The 18,348-nt window shown below is 36.4% G+C and overlaps 1 pseudogene; it reads left to right on the forward strand.

Annotated features, from left to right (window-relative positions):
* The first annotated feature begins 200 nt into the window (after positions 1-200).
* Positions 201-18,348, forward strand: part of LOC121590596 — a 34,828-nt pseudogene continuing 16,680 nt past the window's right edge.

Genomic DNA, 18,348 nt, shown 5'->3' on the forward strand with positions numbered 1-18,348 from the left:
TTCTTCCGTATCAAAACCAATTGTGGTTGGCTTTCAAAAGCAAAAGGAGCTCATTAGAACTAAAAGAACCACCAATCACTTATTAGTCCCAAAAAAATATCCCTAGGTTGGCAAATGGCAAAGAACGTTGCAGCCCACGAAAAACATGCTGCTATATGTATAGAATCCAGTTAATATCTAGGAAAAAAGCAACCGGAGCTCATATGATGCTAAATCCCTATGCATATCATACCGTTATCATTAGGTCTGCTTCAGACTCAAAGTGCTAGAAACAACTTGCCATGAGGGTTTCACAAAGGTCAGTGTTAAACGAGCACCGAGAAACGGTATCACATTTGATAGGCTACTCAAACAGGGTGCCACCGGTGTCGTTATGTCTGGTGCAAAACCACAAAATTTCTTAACGATGCATTTTTCAGCATTGGTTGAGGACGGTGACTCAGTAGGTTCAATTTGGCCAGAGTAGTAGTAGGTCTCCATCAGCTATAAATGGTGTCTTGATCGCGTGCCATGCTAACATCTATTATCCGTAGGAATTTTGTGGCGAGCTATCGTTATACTCTACAACTTGGCCATGGCTAGATTGCCATCTAAGTTTTGTCTTTAGCTAAGGCAGCTTCCGGCAGACACGTGAGTGGTTCGACATTTTCCCCCTATGGAAGAGCAATGAAAGAGAGCAAACGATTACGTAGAACAGACAAGTTAAGAACTAGTAACTCTGTTCTAGTATTTTATGAGCGTGGTTTACTCCTCACTTCAAAATCCATTGCCTTTCTGACATGACCATTGTGGTAAGTCAAAAATTTAATGACAGTATAATATTCAACCTCGATTCAGCATCCTTTCAAATGTATTTTTTAATTGTTTCTGTGCGATGCTGTATTTGTTATGAATAGTTTTCTTTCAAAAGGAAGAGTATTATTTTAAGCTATTGTAAGCATATTGGCGCAACGACCTATGGCTATTGTTTAAAACCATTTCCCTTAATCAACCGCAATTTTAGCTTTGTTTTTCATTTGCGACAGTATACCGGAATAGTTTGAATAGCTTACCTAATTGAAAAAATTACGTCACTCATCTAAAATGAATCACAATACATTTTATCTACTCTCAATTGATTTGTGGTAATTTCTGTGGTATTCATTCTTGGCAAATATTTCCAGGCTTACCTCATTGTATTGCTCTTTGGCGAAATGGGACAATTGAGGGTTCGTCAGGCGATTAATTATGACTATTTATTTAATTCAACGGGCAGTGTGGTCTGATTGAGTATTTCTAATGTGAGATTAACTTCAAAAATACGTTAAGCTACTTAACTAATTGTTACACAACTTAAAGCCACGTATTATTCGGATGATTTTTGGTTGATTATTTATGTTGCATCTCGATAGTATAGAATTTCTGGTGTAATTGAATATAAAAAAAAAATCATCCAAACCTCAATGAATAGAGATGTTCAAAGACTATGGAAAGATAGATAGCAATCAAACAACTTATTGAATTTGTATGTATCACTGATATTTTCGTGTGAAAAGAACGTTGGCTTATCAGTTTCCTAAAATGTTATTCCAGTATTTAAACAACAAAATGACTGAAACATCTACACTTACTCTTAAAATGTAAGTTTCTTATCAATTGATATTTCATAGAGCAGTGAATTTGTTACAAACAATTTTTTTGTGCAGAATTTACTTTGATGGATATACAAAGTGCAGATCTCAACTAGTGCTATTTATAGTCCGTCCAGAATGTGAAGTGCTTTCGTTTCTTGTTCTATACATATGTTATTCAACGGTATGCAGTTCACACCTCGGTTTGAATAATTTATGCAATTATAGCTCCCATCGGATACAGTTGCAACATCACCTCTGCATTGGACAACCGCATACTAGCGAGCGCATCTTTCGTTCGCCCATGTTATATCATTAGAACCATGCGAGTATTTGCTAGACTTTTCATAAAAATCAAACACACGCAAAACATTATTCGGTAAGTATTAGTAGGCAAAAGTGACTGTTATATGAAGACAATTCATTCGATAGTTCTACGGAAATTACACCTGTTCTCACTTTCCTCTGAATCTTTATCCGGTTGCTATGGATCGCAATCCATGAGAATGGATCGCAATCAACTACGTCTGAATCGTTTTCAGCTACGTTTGAATCGTTTTCAGCTACGTTTGGATCGCTCTCAGCTACCTTTGGATTTTGCAGTAGCTCGCGCAAATTTCGTTACGGCGCAAAGTTTATAGTCAGTGACCGCGGGACACATTTGCATCCCAAGGAAATAATTAAATAATTAATGCATTCAATTGTAAAATTTAATCGTATTTTTTTTATTAGAAGCTTACATCACGATTTATACATTTTTTTATTCTTTGACCAAGTTTTCCAAACAAACCTGCACAATCTTCTTGTCAACGCTCGTTCTCAATTGGGTTCAAATATAGACCAATATGAAATTGTTGTCTGTTATGAGGTGAATCGTGAGGTACGCTAAGCGGTCACTAAATAAACTTTGCGCCGCAACGAAATTTGCGCGAGCTACCGCAAAATCCAAAGGTAGCTGAGGGCGATCTAAACGTAGCTGAAAACGATTCAGACGTAGTTGATTGCGATCCATTCTCATGGATTGCGATCCATAGCAACGGATAAAGATTCACCGCAGGACTCCACGCAGCATAACACGGAGCGCAACAAAACAACTGACAACTGCCGAACGCTTCCCAAAACACTTGGGAAAGAAGGTAAAGCGTTTCATTAACTGTCGGTCTTCGCAGTAGGTTGGTAGCTTTTGTACGAGCAATGAGCTGCCTACTAAGGATATTCACAATATGTTACCAGCAAAGAAGCGTTTTCTAAAGCGTTTGGCAACTGTCAGTTGTTATGTGGCGCTCCGTGTTATGCTGTGTGGAGTCCTGCGGTCAGAGGAATGTGAGAACAGGTGTATATTTGTTTTGCCAAAACAAATCAGAAAGGAAATTTTAAATTAATTATTAAATCAATTATTTTATTTGAAAACCATTTTAAGATATCATTTTTTAAGGATGAAAAAGAACATCTAGTATGATATGGCTACCGTTTCATACAAGATAAGCTATTATTAAACTGAATCTCTATTAACGCATCAACATCCCTACTGCTATATTTGCGATCCCAAAACAAAGTTTATTTCACCCTTCACCCTAAAGCACAAAGAGAGTGTTTCGATCCTATTTTATTGAACGGATCAAAGCTTTTTGTTTTAATTGTACCATCATTTTGATAGTGGTTTGTGTGTGATGTGGAATTTTGATGTAGAAGCACGTTGCAGTTGGTTAATTATTTTCCAAAATAATATCTTGAATCAAAAACACACGAGTAATGGCATACGAGGCTGTTTCAGCCGTACCGGTGAACTCGTTTGTCACTCATGAAAAAACTGGGTTGTACCACTAGGTTGGGCAGAACAAAACCTGGACGGTTTTCAAGTTTTTGATCTAGAGGTCTATGAAACGAGTGAAAATGACCATCGTGGCAAACGTTCCAGGGAACGAACGAGTTCACCGGTACGGCTGAACATCTCTGTAAGCTGACGGTCCCTTAGAGAGATTTCACTGTGATTCGAGTGATTTGAGAGCAAAAATTAGATTGATGAAAAATCAGTTTTTCTTTCAATTTATAATTATATATTTGCCTAACACAAAAATACATAATATTTTAAAAACATGAATGTATCTACACTAGCCACACATAAGATGAATATTGTTACTTAATCCACTCAAAATCATATGAAATACGTTGGCTGTTCCCTTAAGTGTGCAACTGTTGACAAATTAATCTTCTTGTAATTGTTATTATTTTCGGGGGCAGTTCTGTGGTACAGTCGTCAACTCGAACGACTCAATAACATGCCTATTATGGGTTCAAGCCTAATATTGACCGTCCCCCCGCAGCAAGGATTTATTAGACTGTGTGGAAATGAATCCAGTCTCGAAAGACTGTCTGTAAAGGCCGGCATTTTTGCGTAGGACTTTACGCCAAATAGATGAAGAAGGAGAAAAAGATTATTATTATAACGGTACGTTTTTTACTGTTCAGACTTTTGTTTTATACTTAATTAATTGCTAGTACTTTCTCCGATACAAAGCTCAACTTTGCATCTTTCACCAAACATATTTAAATATGCCATTTAGAATTTTTTGTCTAAGATGTCAATTCAATTATATTTGTCATCAGTAAAGCCAGCCTTAAAAAAAAGACTGTAAAGACTGTAAACTTGTTGGGAATGACATAGCTATTTTCACCGTTTCATCTCAAACGTTACTGTTCATCAGTAAATTATTCATCTGAAAAATATGTCAATTCTGATTCTTTATTGACACTTAACAAAAAGATGGTATAAAAATATACAAAGAGATGTAAAGTAACCTATATTATACGATGAGTTTTTCTTCTCGCCGAAAATTGGGACAAGAGTGCCATGTTAAGCAATTGTGCATGTAATTTACTGACACATGTTTGATAAAAGCCATTTTTGCTTTCTTTTGCTTTTTACTTTTATCTTTGAACATATAAATGAGTGTCAGTTTTTTATGCATAATTTATTTTTTTTACTTTTTTCAAAGGGTGTTTTGCACTGTGTACTGTGCTAATTTTCATTTGCATTGGGCAATCTTTTACCATTATATCTTTATATTTTGTAAGGTATTCTTTTTTCATTATTCCGCCTCCTTTGGTTCGTGTGCGGTCTAGTGGTTCAGTAATTAACTCATAAACCTTATTAAAATGCCCGTTCTGGGTTCAAACCTCATATGGACCGTCCCCCCGTAACAAGAACTGACTATCACGCTGCAAGGTACTTATAAGTTTTGAAAGCCTGTATAGGCCGACATGTCCGCGTAGGTCGTTACACCACATAGATGATGATTCGTAAATATGCAGATGAAATCTTTCATCCGATTTCCTTCATCCTTCATTGAATGATCTTTCTGGCTGATTTCGGATTATTCCAACCTAGAGATAGTGCTGAATTAGCGAGCGGAAATGTTACGAGGTACAAAATCTGATGTGCTCTGATTGCTAAGTGTCATATTCGTTTTTGTGATCTCATTTTCTGCAAATACATCAAACATACTAATACGGCATACGGCCCTCCTAACTAATTCCCTGTTCTCTGTTACCCCAATTAAACCAATCTCCAAGTTTCTGTCGAAGAAATCTCAACATGTAAAGCAATATTTTGTTTTTTTTTGTTTTTTGACAAAGGTCATATAAGCTATTAATTGCCTTTAATTAACTTACCTTAGACATATTTTAAATGGCATTCAGCTTTCCTAAGTACCCAATCGTACACTGGTATATCGCAGTAAATACAACTCCTCTTTAATTTTTGCTACAAGAATTTTTGAAGTTTTCATTGTTTATTCAAGAGCTCCAGTGCATACAACATACCTTTTTGTTGTTTTTTTTTCACATCATACTCTGCTCTAATTCTTGTTTAGATCCCTAGTTTAATGGATCCGAGATTACTTTTTTCCGGCTTGTTAGTCATTTTGGGTAGATGGTATCGTTCACGCTGCAAATTAATTACATCAAAACGGTCACGGTATCATGGACGGGCGCGTGATCCGTCCTTTAGTTAATGCCAAGATTCGTTGGTCCTTGAGTGAGGGACAACACACCGGGACATGACCTTTATTTACAATGGGTACTTTCGGGAAAACGCGCGTTTATACCCGCCGTTATCCTTTCCACCATCATCTTTTCCTTTATGCCTATTGGAGGTTGAAAAACCGAAAAAGCTATTAGAAAGATTTAAGAGCCTTTTCGCAAGGGAGGAAAAAGTAGTAAGAATCTCTTGAGTGATTAATGTTAAACTGATTGGCGTAATTCCGCTAATCTTTAACGGACGTTCAAATCGATTTAACTTCGTCATATGACTGCATGTTATAAATCATAAGTCTTGTCAGAATCACCTGTTTGAACAAAATAATAATTACGTTCAAACAGGATTAAATTTTCATGTATCTAGATATAAAATGTAATTTAGTTCATTAATAGGAACCAGTGATCCATTCGATAAATGCGTTTGCTCCTAGGATGAAGCATTGGATTAAATTCTCCAGCGGACCGTCCCCAGAAACAAATACGGATCATATCCGGCTGTATGGTACTAAAAAGTCTCGGAAACCTGTACGGCATAATCGCAAAGAAAATAGACTGATATGTTGTTTCATTATAGACCATATAAAGTTTTTGTGTGTTACAATACAAATACCAACATGAAACAATTGTCCAATTCATAGTTATATCAGCACATACAATGTTCCTGATAGTATGATGCTAAAGTTAGCGATTCATGACAAAGCGACAATGCAATCTGAAGCGCATACTTAAAGTGTTATTCAAGCGTGTTGTTCATTTTCGGGTACGGCAAACCATTTCTTCCTAACTGTGGTATTGGGATCATGACAATGAAGCTAACAAAGACGTTGTATGAATAAGAAATACTACCAAAGATAGGAAGCAAGATAGCCGGTCTCATGGTACAGTCGTCAACTCGTACGACTTAACAACATGCCCGTCATGGGTTCAAGCCCCAACTAGACCGTGCCGCCATACGCAGGACTGACTATCCTGCTATGGGGGGTAATCCAAAAGTCATTGAAAGCCAACCCCACACAAATGGTACAGGCAGGCCTTGATCGACAACGGTTGTTGAGCCAAAAAGAAGAAGAAGAAGAAAAAGATAGGAAGCAAATTTGTATGATCTTCAATTGAGATTTTATTCGGATTTAGCTGCATGTACCTTTAAAAAAACTCTAAAAATGAGTAAAGCTACGATATCACAGTGATCCAGTCAACAGTGAATAAGAAAGCTAACTTCATTGCCATACCAAATAGCTCATCCGATCCGCTGGTCGGCATGATTTTCTTGATGCTTGATCTACTGTTACAACACGTATATCTAAACCTATGCCCTACGTTCATCACGTAACGCTATCATCATCAACAGCTCTTAATACACTTAATGTTCCAGTCAAGTCCTTTTGAACCGAAGGACCTTCACACCCTATACTGTGTTTTGCTCGATGGACCACATTTATTTATATATTATTGTTAGTTTTCCCGTGAATCACAACCGTCATCCTCTCGCTCGACATTCTTCACAGAAACTAAGCCGCTCTCAATCTCGAACACTCTCGCATCAAATGAAATACGTTTCACCATTCGTTTCAGCCATACCAGTACCATCATAAACTTGTTAGCTATTGTTTTGCTCTTTTTTAGAGCTTTTATCTGTTCAGATAAAGTATGGACCAATCGTATTCGCACATAAATAATCTAATGTTGTGCGGTTCATACCATACTGGCAAGTTTTGAGGTTTTTTTCCGCTATGGGTTAGGCCGGATGATCCATGAAAGTGGACTGAATATCGTAGATAACTTTTCATACGTTTCATACGGCTTCTTTATGATGTACCATTAGCTCATCTATTTTGTTTAGACTTTTGTTAAACCTCGTAAAATCGACCTGGTAAGCTTTTTTATTATTTGTTAGTGTATATTAAGCGACAAATATTTGGCAAAAGACAGCTTTCATTGGTAAATTAAATCTATTACAGATGTAGAGCAGCGCCGTGTATTGAAGAAATATATAATTAGCTGTTTGGGTGTTATAGTGATTTGAGTATTCGATCAATGGGTAACCTTGTGCAAAAGGTATTCACATACATCTCATGCCAAACAACAAAAATGATAAAAATATAATGCAAAAAGAAAAAAAAGCTTCTTTCCGGTTATCCAACAATTTTCAATTCACGAATCGATATGCACGACGTGTTGGAAGCTTACCGCAATCATTCTACATAGCAGTCTCGCACAATTTGTTTGGAAACTGGATCGTACGGATTGAACACTTTCTGTCGGAGCTCAGGTGTTAAAAGTATGAGTTGTGGTTATGGCACTCGCCGTAAAAAGGATCGTGTTTCAATCTTTCTATGCAAATTTCGTGTTTTGATTGATTACATATCCTTTTGATCTTTTTCTCACGCTGTTTCACTCGAACCTAACACCTTTTTGAAGTTCTTAAATCTAAGCTAGTGCCACAAATGAGATTGAGTTAATTTTTAGTTTCAAAAATCCTTTGCCCTCCATATTATTTTATTTGCAAACAGTTTTACTTAATATTATTTCCAATAACTCTTTTTTTGTAGTAATTACACATGATAAATGATGGGCTTAAACGCATGACGGTAATTTTATTGAGTCTTACGAGTTGACGACTGCGGTCTTAGGGATTTAAACGAAAATCTTGATAGAAGGCTAAATCTTGTACTTTAATAATCATCAATCATTGCGTTATTTCATTTGATTTCATTTCACTTCAGCTTAGCTATAAGCAATGTTCAACACGATAGTTGTTTACAAATGTCCCTTTTGCAATGAATGCCGCGTGCAAAAAAAACATAAATTGTTAAGTAAAATCACATTATGTCATATAATTACATAGATGTACATAGTAGAGTAGAAAAGTGTGTTAACACTAAATTTTCGTCTTAATAACTGGTGCATGATATGTAATCTTCATATTGTTTTGTGGCTATAGGCACTGTCAACCCATATTATTTCATTAGCTACTTGCAAATAAATTTCCGTAAATTCGATAAAAAGTAGTTTGCAGACTGTATTGCTATTCTATGCAGCATTTTGATGCATTTTGATAATCAAACGCGTTTTACATTGCAGATTTAATTCATGATTTTCATCATAGTTAAAGAGGACATTGCTCAATTGAAGTTACGTATGAAATTATGAGTTTTTTTATCGAAACATTTTATTTATCGATCCATACTGGGTAAAGGTGGAACGCTAAGAGAAAGATCCATTGCTAGACAAGCTACGTTATTTCTCCTGGCATAACGAGTTCAGTGACATGCGTTTGTAGTTAAGTACTATAGGTGGAATCGGATTTCGGTTTTTTAAGTGAACGTGAGTCGTTCTTTAACCTGTAAAGTCTATGGATCGGTACACTACTTGAAAATCGGTAACAGTATAGATTAATGCGTTGGTCTGATCGCATTAAAAATGAAGCCAATATCGACAATCTTTAACAATATAAAATCGACTATTTCTTGTCTTGTCTCGAAATTTGCAAATGTTGGGAAGTTATTTTGATAAATTTTGCGATTTTTTCCAATGCTCAAGAACTCATGAATGTTTGAACTATTTTTCATAATTTGTATTTATTTTCATATTGATGCATCAAAAGTACCAGAGAGTTCTTTTCTTGTAAATTGGTTGATTTATTTTTTTCTGGTGAGCTGAATGAACCGTACGGTTCATTTAGTAATGATGATGATAGGTCCCACCTTATACCCCAACACAGGTTTGAGAAGGACGAAGTATCGTAACATATTAAATAAACTGGTTTTAGTTATGCTAATTAAAAATAATATCAAGCAAGTGGTGAGATCACAGAAGCAATTAAAAGCAACAGCATGACAAGAAAGTCATTTCTGGATTTACATAATTTTTTTAAGGTTTAATAAATATCAAAATGAAATAAAGCTTCTGGCGAAATCAATAGCTCCATGGAGTTTTTTACGTATAGCCAAAGGTCCAAAGATTAAGTTTTTGATCTTGGTCCTCTACTTTACAGTATTGCCCACATCTCGCTTAGCTGATAGGGCCGTAGTCACGCACGCACTTAAGCGCGCGCGTGTCTCATACAATATTATAGTGCCGATTATGTGACTCAACTGCTCGAGAAAAAGTGTCAAAAATGCTCATTTTCTATTATGATCCGTGTTAGAGAACTCGACTTGTCTCTGGTTTGATATATCGAACTGAACGAAGGTAATTTGCATTACCTGACTCAAACGGAGACCGTTTTTTGTCCAACAGCTTTCCGTTAGGTTAAACCTACGGAAAGCGTTTTGTTATAGGATTTAACTACTAGATAAATATATTTAAACTACACGAATTGCATGTCATTACATTCAAAAGAGATTTTTTGTAATTATTCACTGGAAAAAGGGTGGGAATAACAAAATACACAGAAATTAGATATGATTTCTGTGTATTTTGTGTTTTTTAACAAGCGCTACTTTTCATGACATTGCCAATCACATTTAAAGAACAATAATATGCCACATGTAGACATAATTATTAATTGGTACAACACTTCCTGCGTTACGCTTTGCAGTTTGTTTTGACAAACAAACCCATTTCAGATCAATTTGGTAGCACTGTCTCGAGTCAACGAAAGAAGTCTCTAACAAGCTTGTATAATGCCGATTTCGTTTCAGTTCGTGTAGCGCGGTTTTGTTTGATACTTTTCCGTTTGAATCAGATAATCGACACTTATATCATCATCATTCAAAACCATAATGGATAATGGAGTGCAGATAGTTACTTCAACATCATGCTTATGAACAATCAATATACGTAAATTATAAACACTTCAAATACGCAAAAAAGCGCTCAATCAATCGCACAATTAATGGGAGGATAATCCTTCAAAATTACTTTCTTACACATTGCTGATTACATCATGCCACAAATTTGAATTTGTTTCAATAAAGAATCGTAGCCATAGTTCAACTATCTTCTGGCCAAGATACTTCTGGCCAAGACTAGCCCTAACTATCGATTAGGGAAAAACAAGAACGCATTTGGCAATAAGGCCACACGAGCGGCTTCAGATTTCGTTTTCTTCGTATGAAAGTCATTTCAGACTGCATTATTTTGATGAAACTGATTCGATTTTGTAACGCTTTACAAATAAACGATGCTTAAAACACATATTCACTAAACTACGCACTACGACCCAGTTGTAAACAAAGCATCCATGGTATACTGCGATATTTGGGGCACAGAAGATTAGTTTACCAATCATATACATATAGAAAAAAGACACATTTGCGATGAAATGATGGTACATTTTGATGTGAAGTCGTTCAATACCCAACAGTTTACCTCAAAATAATGATTTTGAGAAAAAAAAGCTACTTACTTCAATATCACTAATATCTAAAATTATGAGACCAGGTGGTCTTAAAGACTTTTTTTATGACAAAACTTAAACGTCAATTTTTGACAGAACGGATTAAAACTTTTCCTCAAAAAAGCTACAGTAAAATATTTCTCATTGTAAGCTACACCAAATATGAACTAATTAAAATCCATTTTTGTATCAAAATAATGCCGTCGATGAGGACACCAATTTTTACTACGTATGTGTTTCTAAGAAAAACGAACTGTTGCAGTGGAAATTTATTTCACCCATTCTGTAAAAAGAAGCTTTTTTTGTTTCCGAAATCAGTTGACAACATAACGATCGTCATGAATGTCATGTACAAATAGTGGGAATGAAGCAAACGTCGAATAAAGAAACGTGGCGAAATTGAGAGAAACGCAAAGGCGATTGTATCGAATGGCTAATGAGCAGTAGGAAACAAAATGCTATTGGCGGAAACTCGAGCAAGGAGGAAATGTTGCAGGAGTGGTCCGAATTGTTTCTTTCCGCATTGCTATGTTCAACACAAACGTAGTAAATTTAGATAATGATAATGATCCTTGGAAAGTCAATTTCAAGAATATCAATCACGTTCATTGGGGTCTTAAATCAATGACGGGCTTGTTATTAAGTCGTTTGAACGAATTTTATTTTTGAACTCATATTTAATTTATTTTTAAATTGCGTGATAATGTTTGCCAGATTTCTAATAAGAATTTTAATGTCAGTCCTAGTCTGACTAGCGTACTTTTTTGTCTTGATATTTTTTGTATATGTGATTGAGATAATTTTGTGAATAATACTAAAGGCAAAAAAGAGAGTGATTGTTTATGTCAACAGAGCAAACAACGTAAGGATGAAGGGGTCAAACGCGTTAAGAAAATTTCGGAAAAATAAATGAAGGTAATCAAGCAAAAAAAAGGTTCTGAAGCACTAATGTACAGTCACGAGGCAATGAATCAAAACATCATCATTCACACTAAGTGTCAACGAACAAAGCAACAATAAAAAAAGTGAAGTGGACACTGGAGGGGATAAAAGAGATTTATCTTGTTGCTCAACGGCTGCCTTCGTTTGTATGCAACGGTTTCCAGCATCGATCCCTTAGGGTACTTTTTAGGGATACCGGTACTCCTTTTATCTCAAATGATTTTATTTTTTATCACTTCCTACTTAAAGGGTAGTTTCACGTCAACCAAGCCGACTGATCACTAGATGCGTTGTTACGCCTTTTTTGTGTGATGGCGTGTTTCTGAATTTGGGCTTGTATTTTGATGTTGAAAAATGGCATAGTTTTCTTTAAAAACCTGTGGTCAATTTTACCCTCGAAACATAAAAGAGAAAAAACGTGAATGTTAAAGTTATACGTCATACTTCAAGCATTGCAATTTATGATAGTTCTTAAAAGTTTAAAAGAGAGATTAGATAAATATATGCATTATATATTTGAGTTACGCTTCAATTAGGCTTTTAGATGCGCTAAGAAAACACAATTCCGTTTTTTTATTGAAGCTCTTCCTGCGGATTTTTAAACATCGTAAATATAAACACAGAAAAACCTAAGGTTGCCAACTTAACATTGCAGTAACCCAACAATCTTTAGAAATGGTTTATTAAATAAATCTCTTTACTTGTTTTGTTATCGTACGCTTGTGAAAAGTAAACTGAGAATAAAAACTAATATTTACTCAACAGAAAGGAGCTCGTAGATCAGATATGTCAAATTTGCAGCCTGCGGATCACATGCAGGTCCTGAGGGTTCTGTATGCGGCTCGCGACGCTATGAAGTAAAGATTTATCCAGTCCATATTTGTCATAAACATTGATATTTGAGTTAAATACGTGGACCACCGATCAGATGAGTTTGCAATATCTGTTTTGGATAATTGCAAATAAAAGTTTTCATTATACAGAATTGCAACATAATCACTTACCAACGTGCTTTTGAGACATATTCTACTCAAAGAACGCATGAATAAAAACAACACTATTATCCTTGCCGCTATAAGTAAACTTGCAATGTCGTTCAAACTTTATCCGGATGGTTCCGCAGGAAAGCAATCTAGGGCCTACAATTTTTTTTCTTTATTTTTATAGCGACTTTGAGCCAATTGGCCTCATTCGCCTCTTCTTTAATGTTTGTGCTGTACAAACACGATTTGTGTCAAGAGCTACTTGATGATTGTTACTTGATGTACGCTGACGATGGGTAGAATGTGGGCAAACAAACATATAATCTCTCAATATGCTGATACAAAGTTGAACTGAAACAATCAGCTGTATATACCACCGTACTACACACGTATCTTACTTTTAGGACTGTAGATGCTTGAAAAAATACGTAGAGACTCACAAGTAAGCTTCATTGCAGGGTTAGTGCCGGGAACAATTCATCCACCATCGCTTCTACTTAAATTACGCTTTTGCGTTATTCGTTTAGCATCGCGGCATCATTGAATATTATATTAATCGAAACACAATATGGTGCAAATGACTCCAGGAGCATCATTACGAACACGCAGAATTAATCGACACCTAACCGTGACAACATTTAGAAACATATTAAGACATTAGTAGTAGAATATGCTCTCTTTTAAGGGCATTTTTTAAAATAAAAAACAACAGTACAGTAGTACTGTACAGTAGTATTCATGAAGCAATAAAATGCCATGTTATATTTCTCGGATTTCAGAAACTCGGATAAAATTTGCTACTTTCACTTCTCTTCTGGACGACGCTTGTCATGAATAATTTTCACGCACGCTAGCAACGTTAAGGTGCTCTAGGCGATTAATTTATGACTCCGTTTTTCACTACAGAGTTCGTACTGTTAAAGATGTCACAAAGGAATGAAATTATTTCAACATCGTCCGTAGCTTAGGGCACGGTGAACCAGGAGAGATCAAGTACGTGCTAATGGCGCTAAACTACCGTATGGTAAAAGAATGGTATAACAAAACGTAGCAAAATACTTTTAATCCCAACTACTTCATCATCCAAGCCAGCACGCTTGCCAATCATATCGCAGACAAATGATCAAATATAATTGTGCATTGGAGGTCAGCTGGTATTACTTTGGACATTTTTCGAAATGTCTTCTCCATCATGTTTTAAATCCTGAGGCTTAGCTTTCTTTCGAGACCTTAAGAACATTTAAAATTAATCGAAGACTTGAAACGGTGAAATAAGAAGAAAGTAAAAATGTACAGAAACAATAATATTTCCTTTATTGCCCATTTTTTAAAGAACTTTTCATCTCATGCAAAGATTGCTAACTAAATAATTTCTCTAAGCGATTTTTCATCTTTATGTGCACTTGAATTTGAGCTGTTTCAGTCTGCAGTAGGAAAAAATCCAGCTGAGCAGCAACTGGAATTATTGCATTTTGCATTCTATATAGATGCTTACACCTGGTTTGAAGTGTGAAAAGATAATCAGAAATAATATCAACATCCATACAGTATACGAAAGATTTGTATGCTACATAACGTAAAGCTTTGCACCTCTTTATAGAAAACAAGCAGCCAGAACTTGTAAACCTTTGGACGGGTAAATCGAAAACAACTTGGGTAAAGCTGAGTTTAATCTTACTCGTCGATTGTGTCTCTTGAATTGGACAATCTAGCCATTTTTAATGACCTGACAATTTAATTCATAGAAGCCTTTGCAGGTTTTAGCAAAACAATTTTCTATTTCAACAACATCTGCATTGCTTGCGAGATGTATTACTTGCAAGAACAGCTGTCAAACATTGTGTTTGAATCACAATTAAATCACTTTGTCCACATGAATTTCAACATGTTGCAACCTTGATTGAGTTGAACAGTTCTTTGTGATGTGATGAAAATCATGTGTAAGCACTGAAATTTTATTATCATGCCTATACAATTTGTGGCAGCTGTTAAAAAAACATCTCAGAGGAGGTGTATAATTATGCACACTTTCGAAAGTGGATTGGGAAACCCTGTATTATATTTTTAATAATTCATACAGGGTTTTACAAGTCATTTTGCAGTATGGGCTGCATATTTTGTCGAGCACGAAATTTACTTTGACTCCTAGTACGTTCGAGTTGAGACGTTAAAGTCGATGCAATCCGAAACAGTGTTGAATGCAGTAATAACATAATTTTAAGTACTTTAATATATAACGGGTTGTTACACAATATATTGCATGCTTCCTCGCATCAGTTCCCAGATAAAACTTGTACTTTCGAACACTTCTTTAGCTCCCATCTTCGGAATCTGCTCTTGGCGCTGCTTAAACATCAAGATTCAGTTTCCTTATTGTTCCATTTTATGCACTACATGAACCGGACAACCTCTTCTTATGTTTGAGATTTCTATGGTAAAAAAGAGCAATTGGTACCAATTTGTTTGTAGTTAACTGAATGAAAATAATGCACAACACACAGTAACAAGATGTAACTATCCTTGGCTGCCGAGCGCGTGAATTGTTTACCGTTATTCCCATGAGAAATTACGAAACAAGCGAATACTTCATTACAATAATGTTTGCCCGCCGGAATGAAAACAGAATCAGCGTAGTATGTGGCTAACAGTCACATACATGGATTTGGTTTATTGAGAGAATCTTCCAGGGTATGTCTCGGCTTAGCTTTATTCAGCCTTCATCCGCTTCTGGTGGTATGACGATGTAGTTGATAGCACTAAGCAAAGGCAGCTGCAATAGTTAAATCACGAACAACAAAACAACTTTTTGCCTCTCTCACCAACTCTCCACCCATTCCCTTCAATTTTATGTCTCCACCGAATTTACGATCTTTTTTCATTAACCCATTCCAACATCCTGGTAGTCCCATGGCTGCAATGAGCATTACGCCTGCAATGAGCCTGACGTTGGAGGGTTCGTTAAATATATGCTATTAACAGTTGGTTGGTTCACATTTTCGTTCGCACATGCAGGGGCTTTGGCGTTACCATACTCAACCACAGGTTTCGGGAGGTGCATGGTACTTGATAAATCCGTACACATGCTGAAAGTCACGGGTAAAAGCAAACAGCAACAGATGATGATTTTATTTCCCGCGCACGCAACACAACTGTTGGTGGAGGCAAATTTGGCTGTTTTCCAGTACCGACCCTGTGCAATGGATACGGTCGACTCCTGATGGCTTACACTTTTCGTGGAGAGATTTTTGCCACAAACCGAGCAAAATGTCACAGTTGAGTGTACGGTAAGGTTGGCATGAAGACAGGCGACGAAAAAAAAATATTTTAACGTTTCCTCTCCATCACACGTGAAAGCGTAGGGACTATGTACTTGTATAAAAAAAAAACAGGAACCAAAAAGGCGTATCCCGTTATATTCTCTCAATATTTGCACAATGAGGAATTAAATAAGAGGTATTTGAAAGAATAGGTACCGTTGTAAAAATGTAAAAAACAGCTTTTAAGCTGGGGGGAAGGGATTGTTTCTCGGGATTTAATGAAAATAATAAAAACTACCAATATTAATTCTAATGAAACATATTTAATACCACTAATAATGGATTCCTCTACCCTGCATGCTTTATCGAACGGTTCATTATTTTTGTTGTTGTTGCTATTTTTGCTTCTTTAATTTCACACCCATTTTTGCAAAAGCAACTACACGTTGGCTCTTAGATGGTAGCGTACAAGAACATTAACAACCGTTTGCACCAACGAGCAATCTTAACATTACAGTAACGTAACTTAACTAATACAGTACAAATCGGTCAATCCAAAGTTTAATAACGTTGTAGACTTCTTTTTTTTGGAACAACAACCGCTGTCGGTCAAGGCATGCCAGTACCCACTAGTGAAGTGAGCTTGGCTTTCAGTGACTTATTGTTACCATAGCAGTCAGTCAGTCAGTCCTACGAATGGGGGCACGGTATATTCGGGACATGAACCCATGACGGGCAGGTTGTTACGTCGTACGAGTTGACGACTGTACGACCAGACCGGCCCTAACGTTGTAGACACTATGTAGTTTTAAAAAAACACGGTCTTTTGTCAACTAACTTTTTAAAGAGGCTGTTTATCCTGCGCACGGTGTATTTATATTTTCTCTTACTGCGTTGGCCGTTGCACCATCACGTTACGCAGCGAAGCTTTGCCCTTATCTCATTCTTCGAAAATTCGAAGGTCGTATCTCCTATCATGTACGTGATTGTTTTTGTTTGTGTGTGCCATTAAAAAAGCAAGCGGTTTGTCGGCACAGTTACTTCAACATTCACCATATTATTGTATCTCTAACACCTCGCTGACGCGAACTACCTGCATACGAGATCTTGGCGTCCTGCTAGATTGTAAGCTCAAGTTTCATGGACATCTTAAAAGTGTTATATCCAGGGGTAACCAGACATTAGCACTCATAATGAAAATGTATGAAGAGTTTCACGATTATATGTGCCTAAAAGTCGTATAATGCACCATCGTTTAGTCCCTCTTACAATATTGTTGTGTAGTATGGTGCCCCTTAGCGGGCTGCTCAATCAATCGCCTGGAAAGTATTAAACGAAAGTTTACTAGGTTCGCTTTACGGCTCCTTCCTTGGTCTAACGGTCAACCTCCTTACTACCAACGGTGCCTGTTGCTTGGTTTGGACACAGTTAATGTCAGGAGAAAAAACATGCAGCGTGTATTCGCATTTCGACTGTTGAAAGATGATATAAATTCCCCTGCGCTCCTTGTTGCCGTGATTTTTTTTTTGTTGCACCATCTAGGATAGCTAATCTAGGAAGACTAATTTATACTTTTGTCCAGAGCGAACGAGGACCATTTAGGAACAAGGCAACCCTCTGCAGCTTATTGTTTAATTGTTTATTGTATTAAAGTGATTGGCCAAACAAGCGGCCTTATCACTGAATTAAAACTAGAACTTAAATAACTATGACAAAGAGCAGGTTAAACGCAGTGTACAATATAAAGACGGATCAACAGAATCTCGTAGGTTGGTGCCAGTGTAATAAAGTGAAACGCTGATTAAATTTACGGGCCATCGCAGTCATGGGGTCGTTCTCGCTGTTTGTACGTCTTTTAAGGTCAGTTCTTATTAGTCTGTAGTTACGGAACACTCTAGGAGGGACATTTATATTGACTCAAGCCAGTAGTTATGTGTCGTGAGTTAAATGTTGTGAGTGACCTGTTTGATTTTAACATTTCTATGTCAGTGTTCAAAGATCGTCAGCGTTTCCATTCTGGTAGTTTATAAGTATGGGTATTAATTAAGCTATTTGTGTAGACCTGTGGAGTTCCGACAATTCATCGTAATAAATAAAATAAAATAATAGCATTGGTGGCTTTGTATGCACTGATAATGGTCATTTCATAGGCATAAATATTTCATTGTGTAGTGACG

The sequence above is a fragment of the Anopheles merus genome, chromosome 2R, assembly GCF_017562075.2.
Source record: "Anopheles merus strain MAF chromosome 2R, AmerM5.1, whole genome shotgun sequence".
NCBI lineage: Eukaryota > Metazoa > Arthropoda > Insecta > Diptera > Culicidae > Anopheles > Anopheles merus.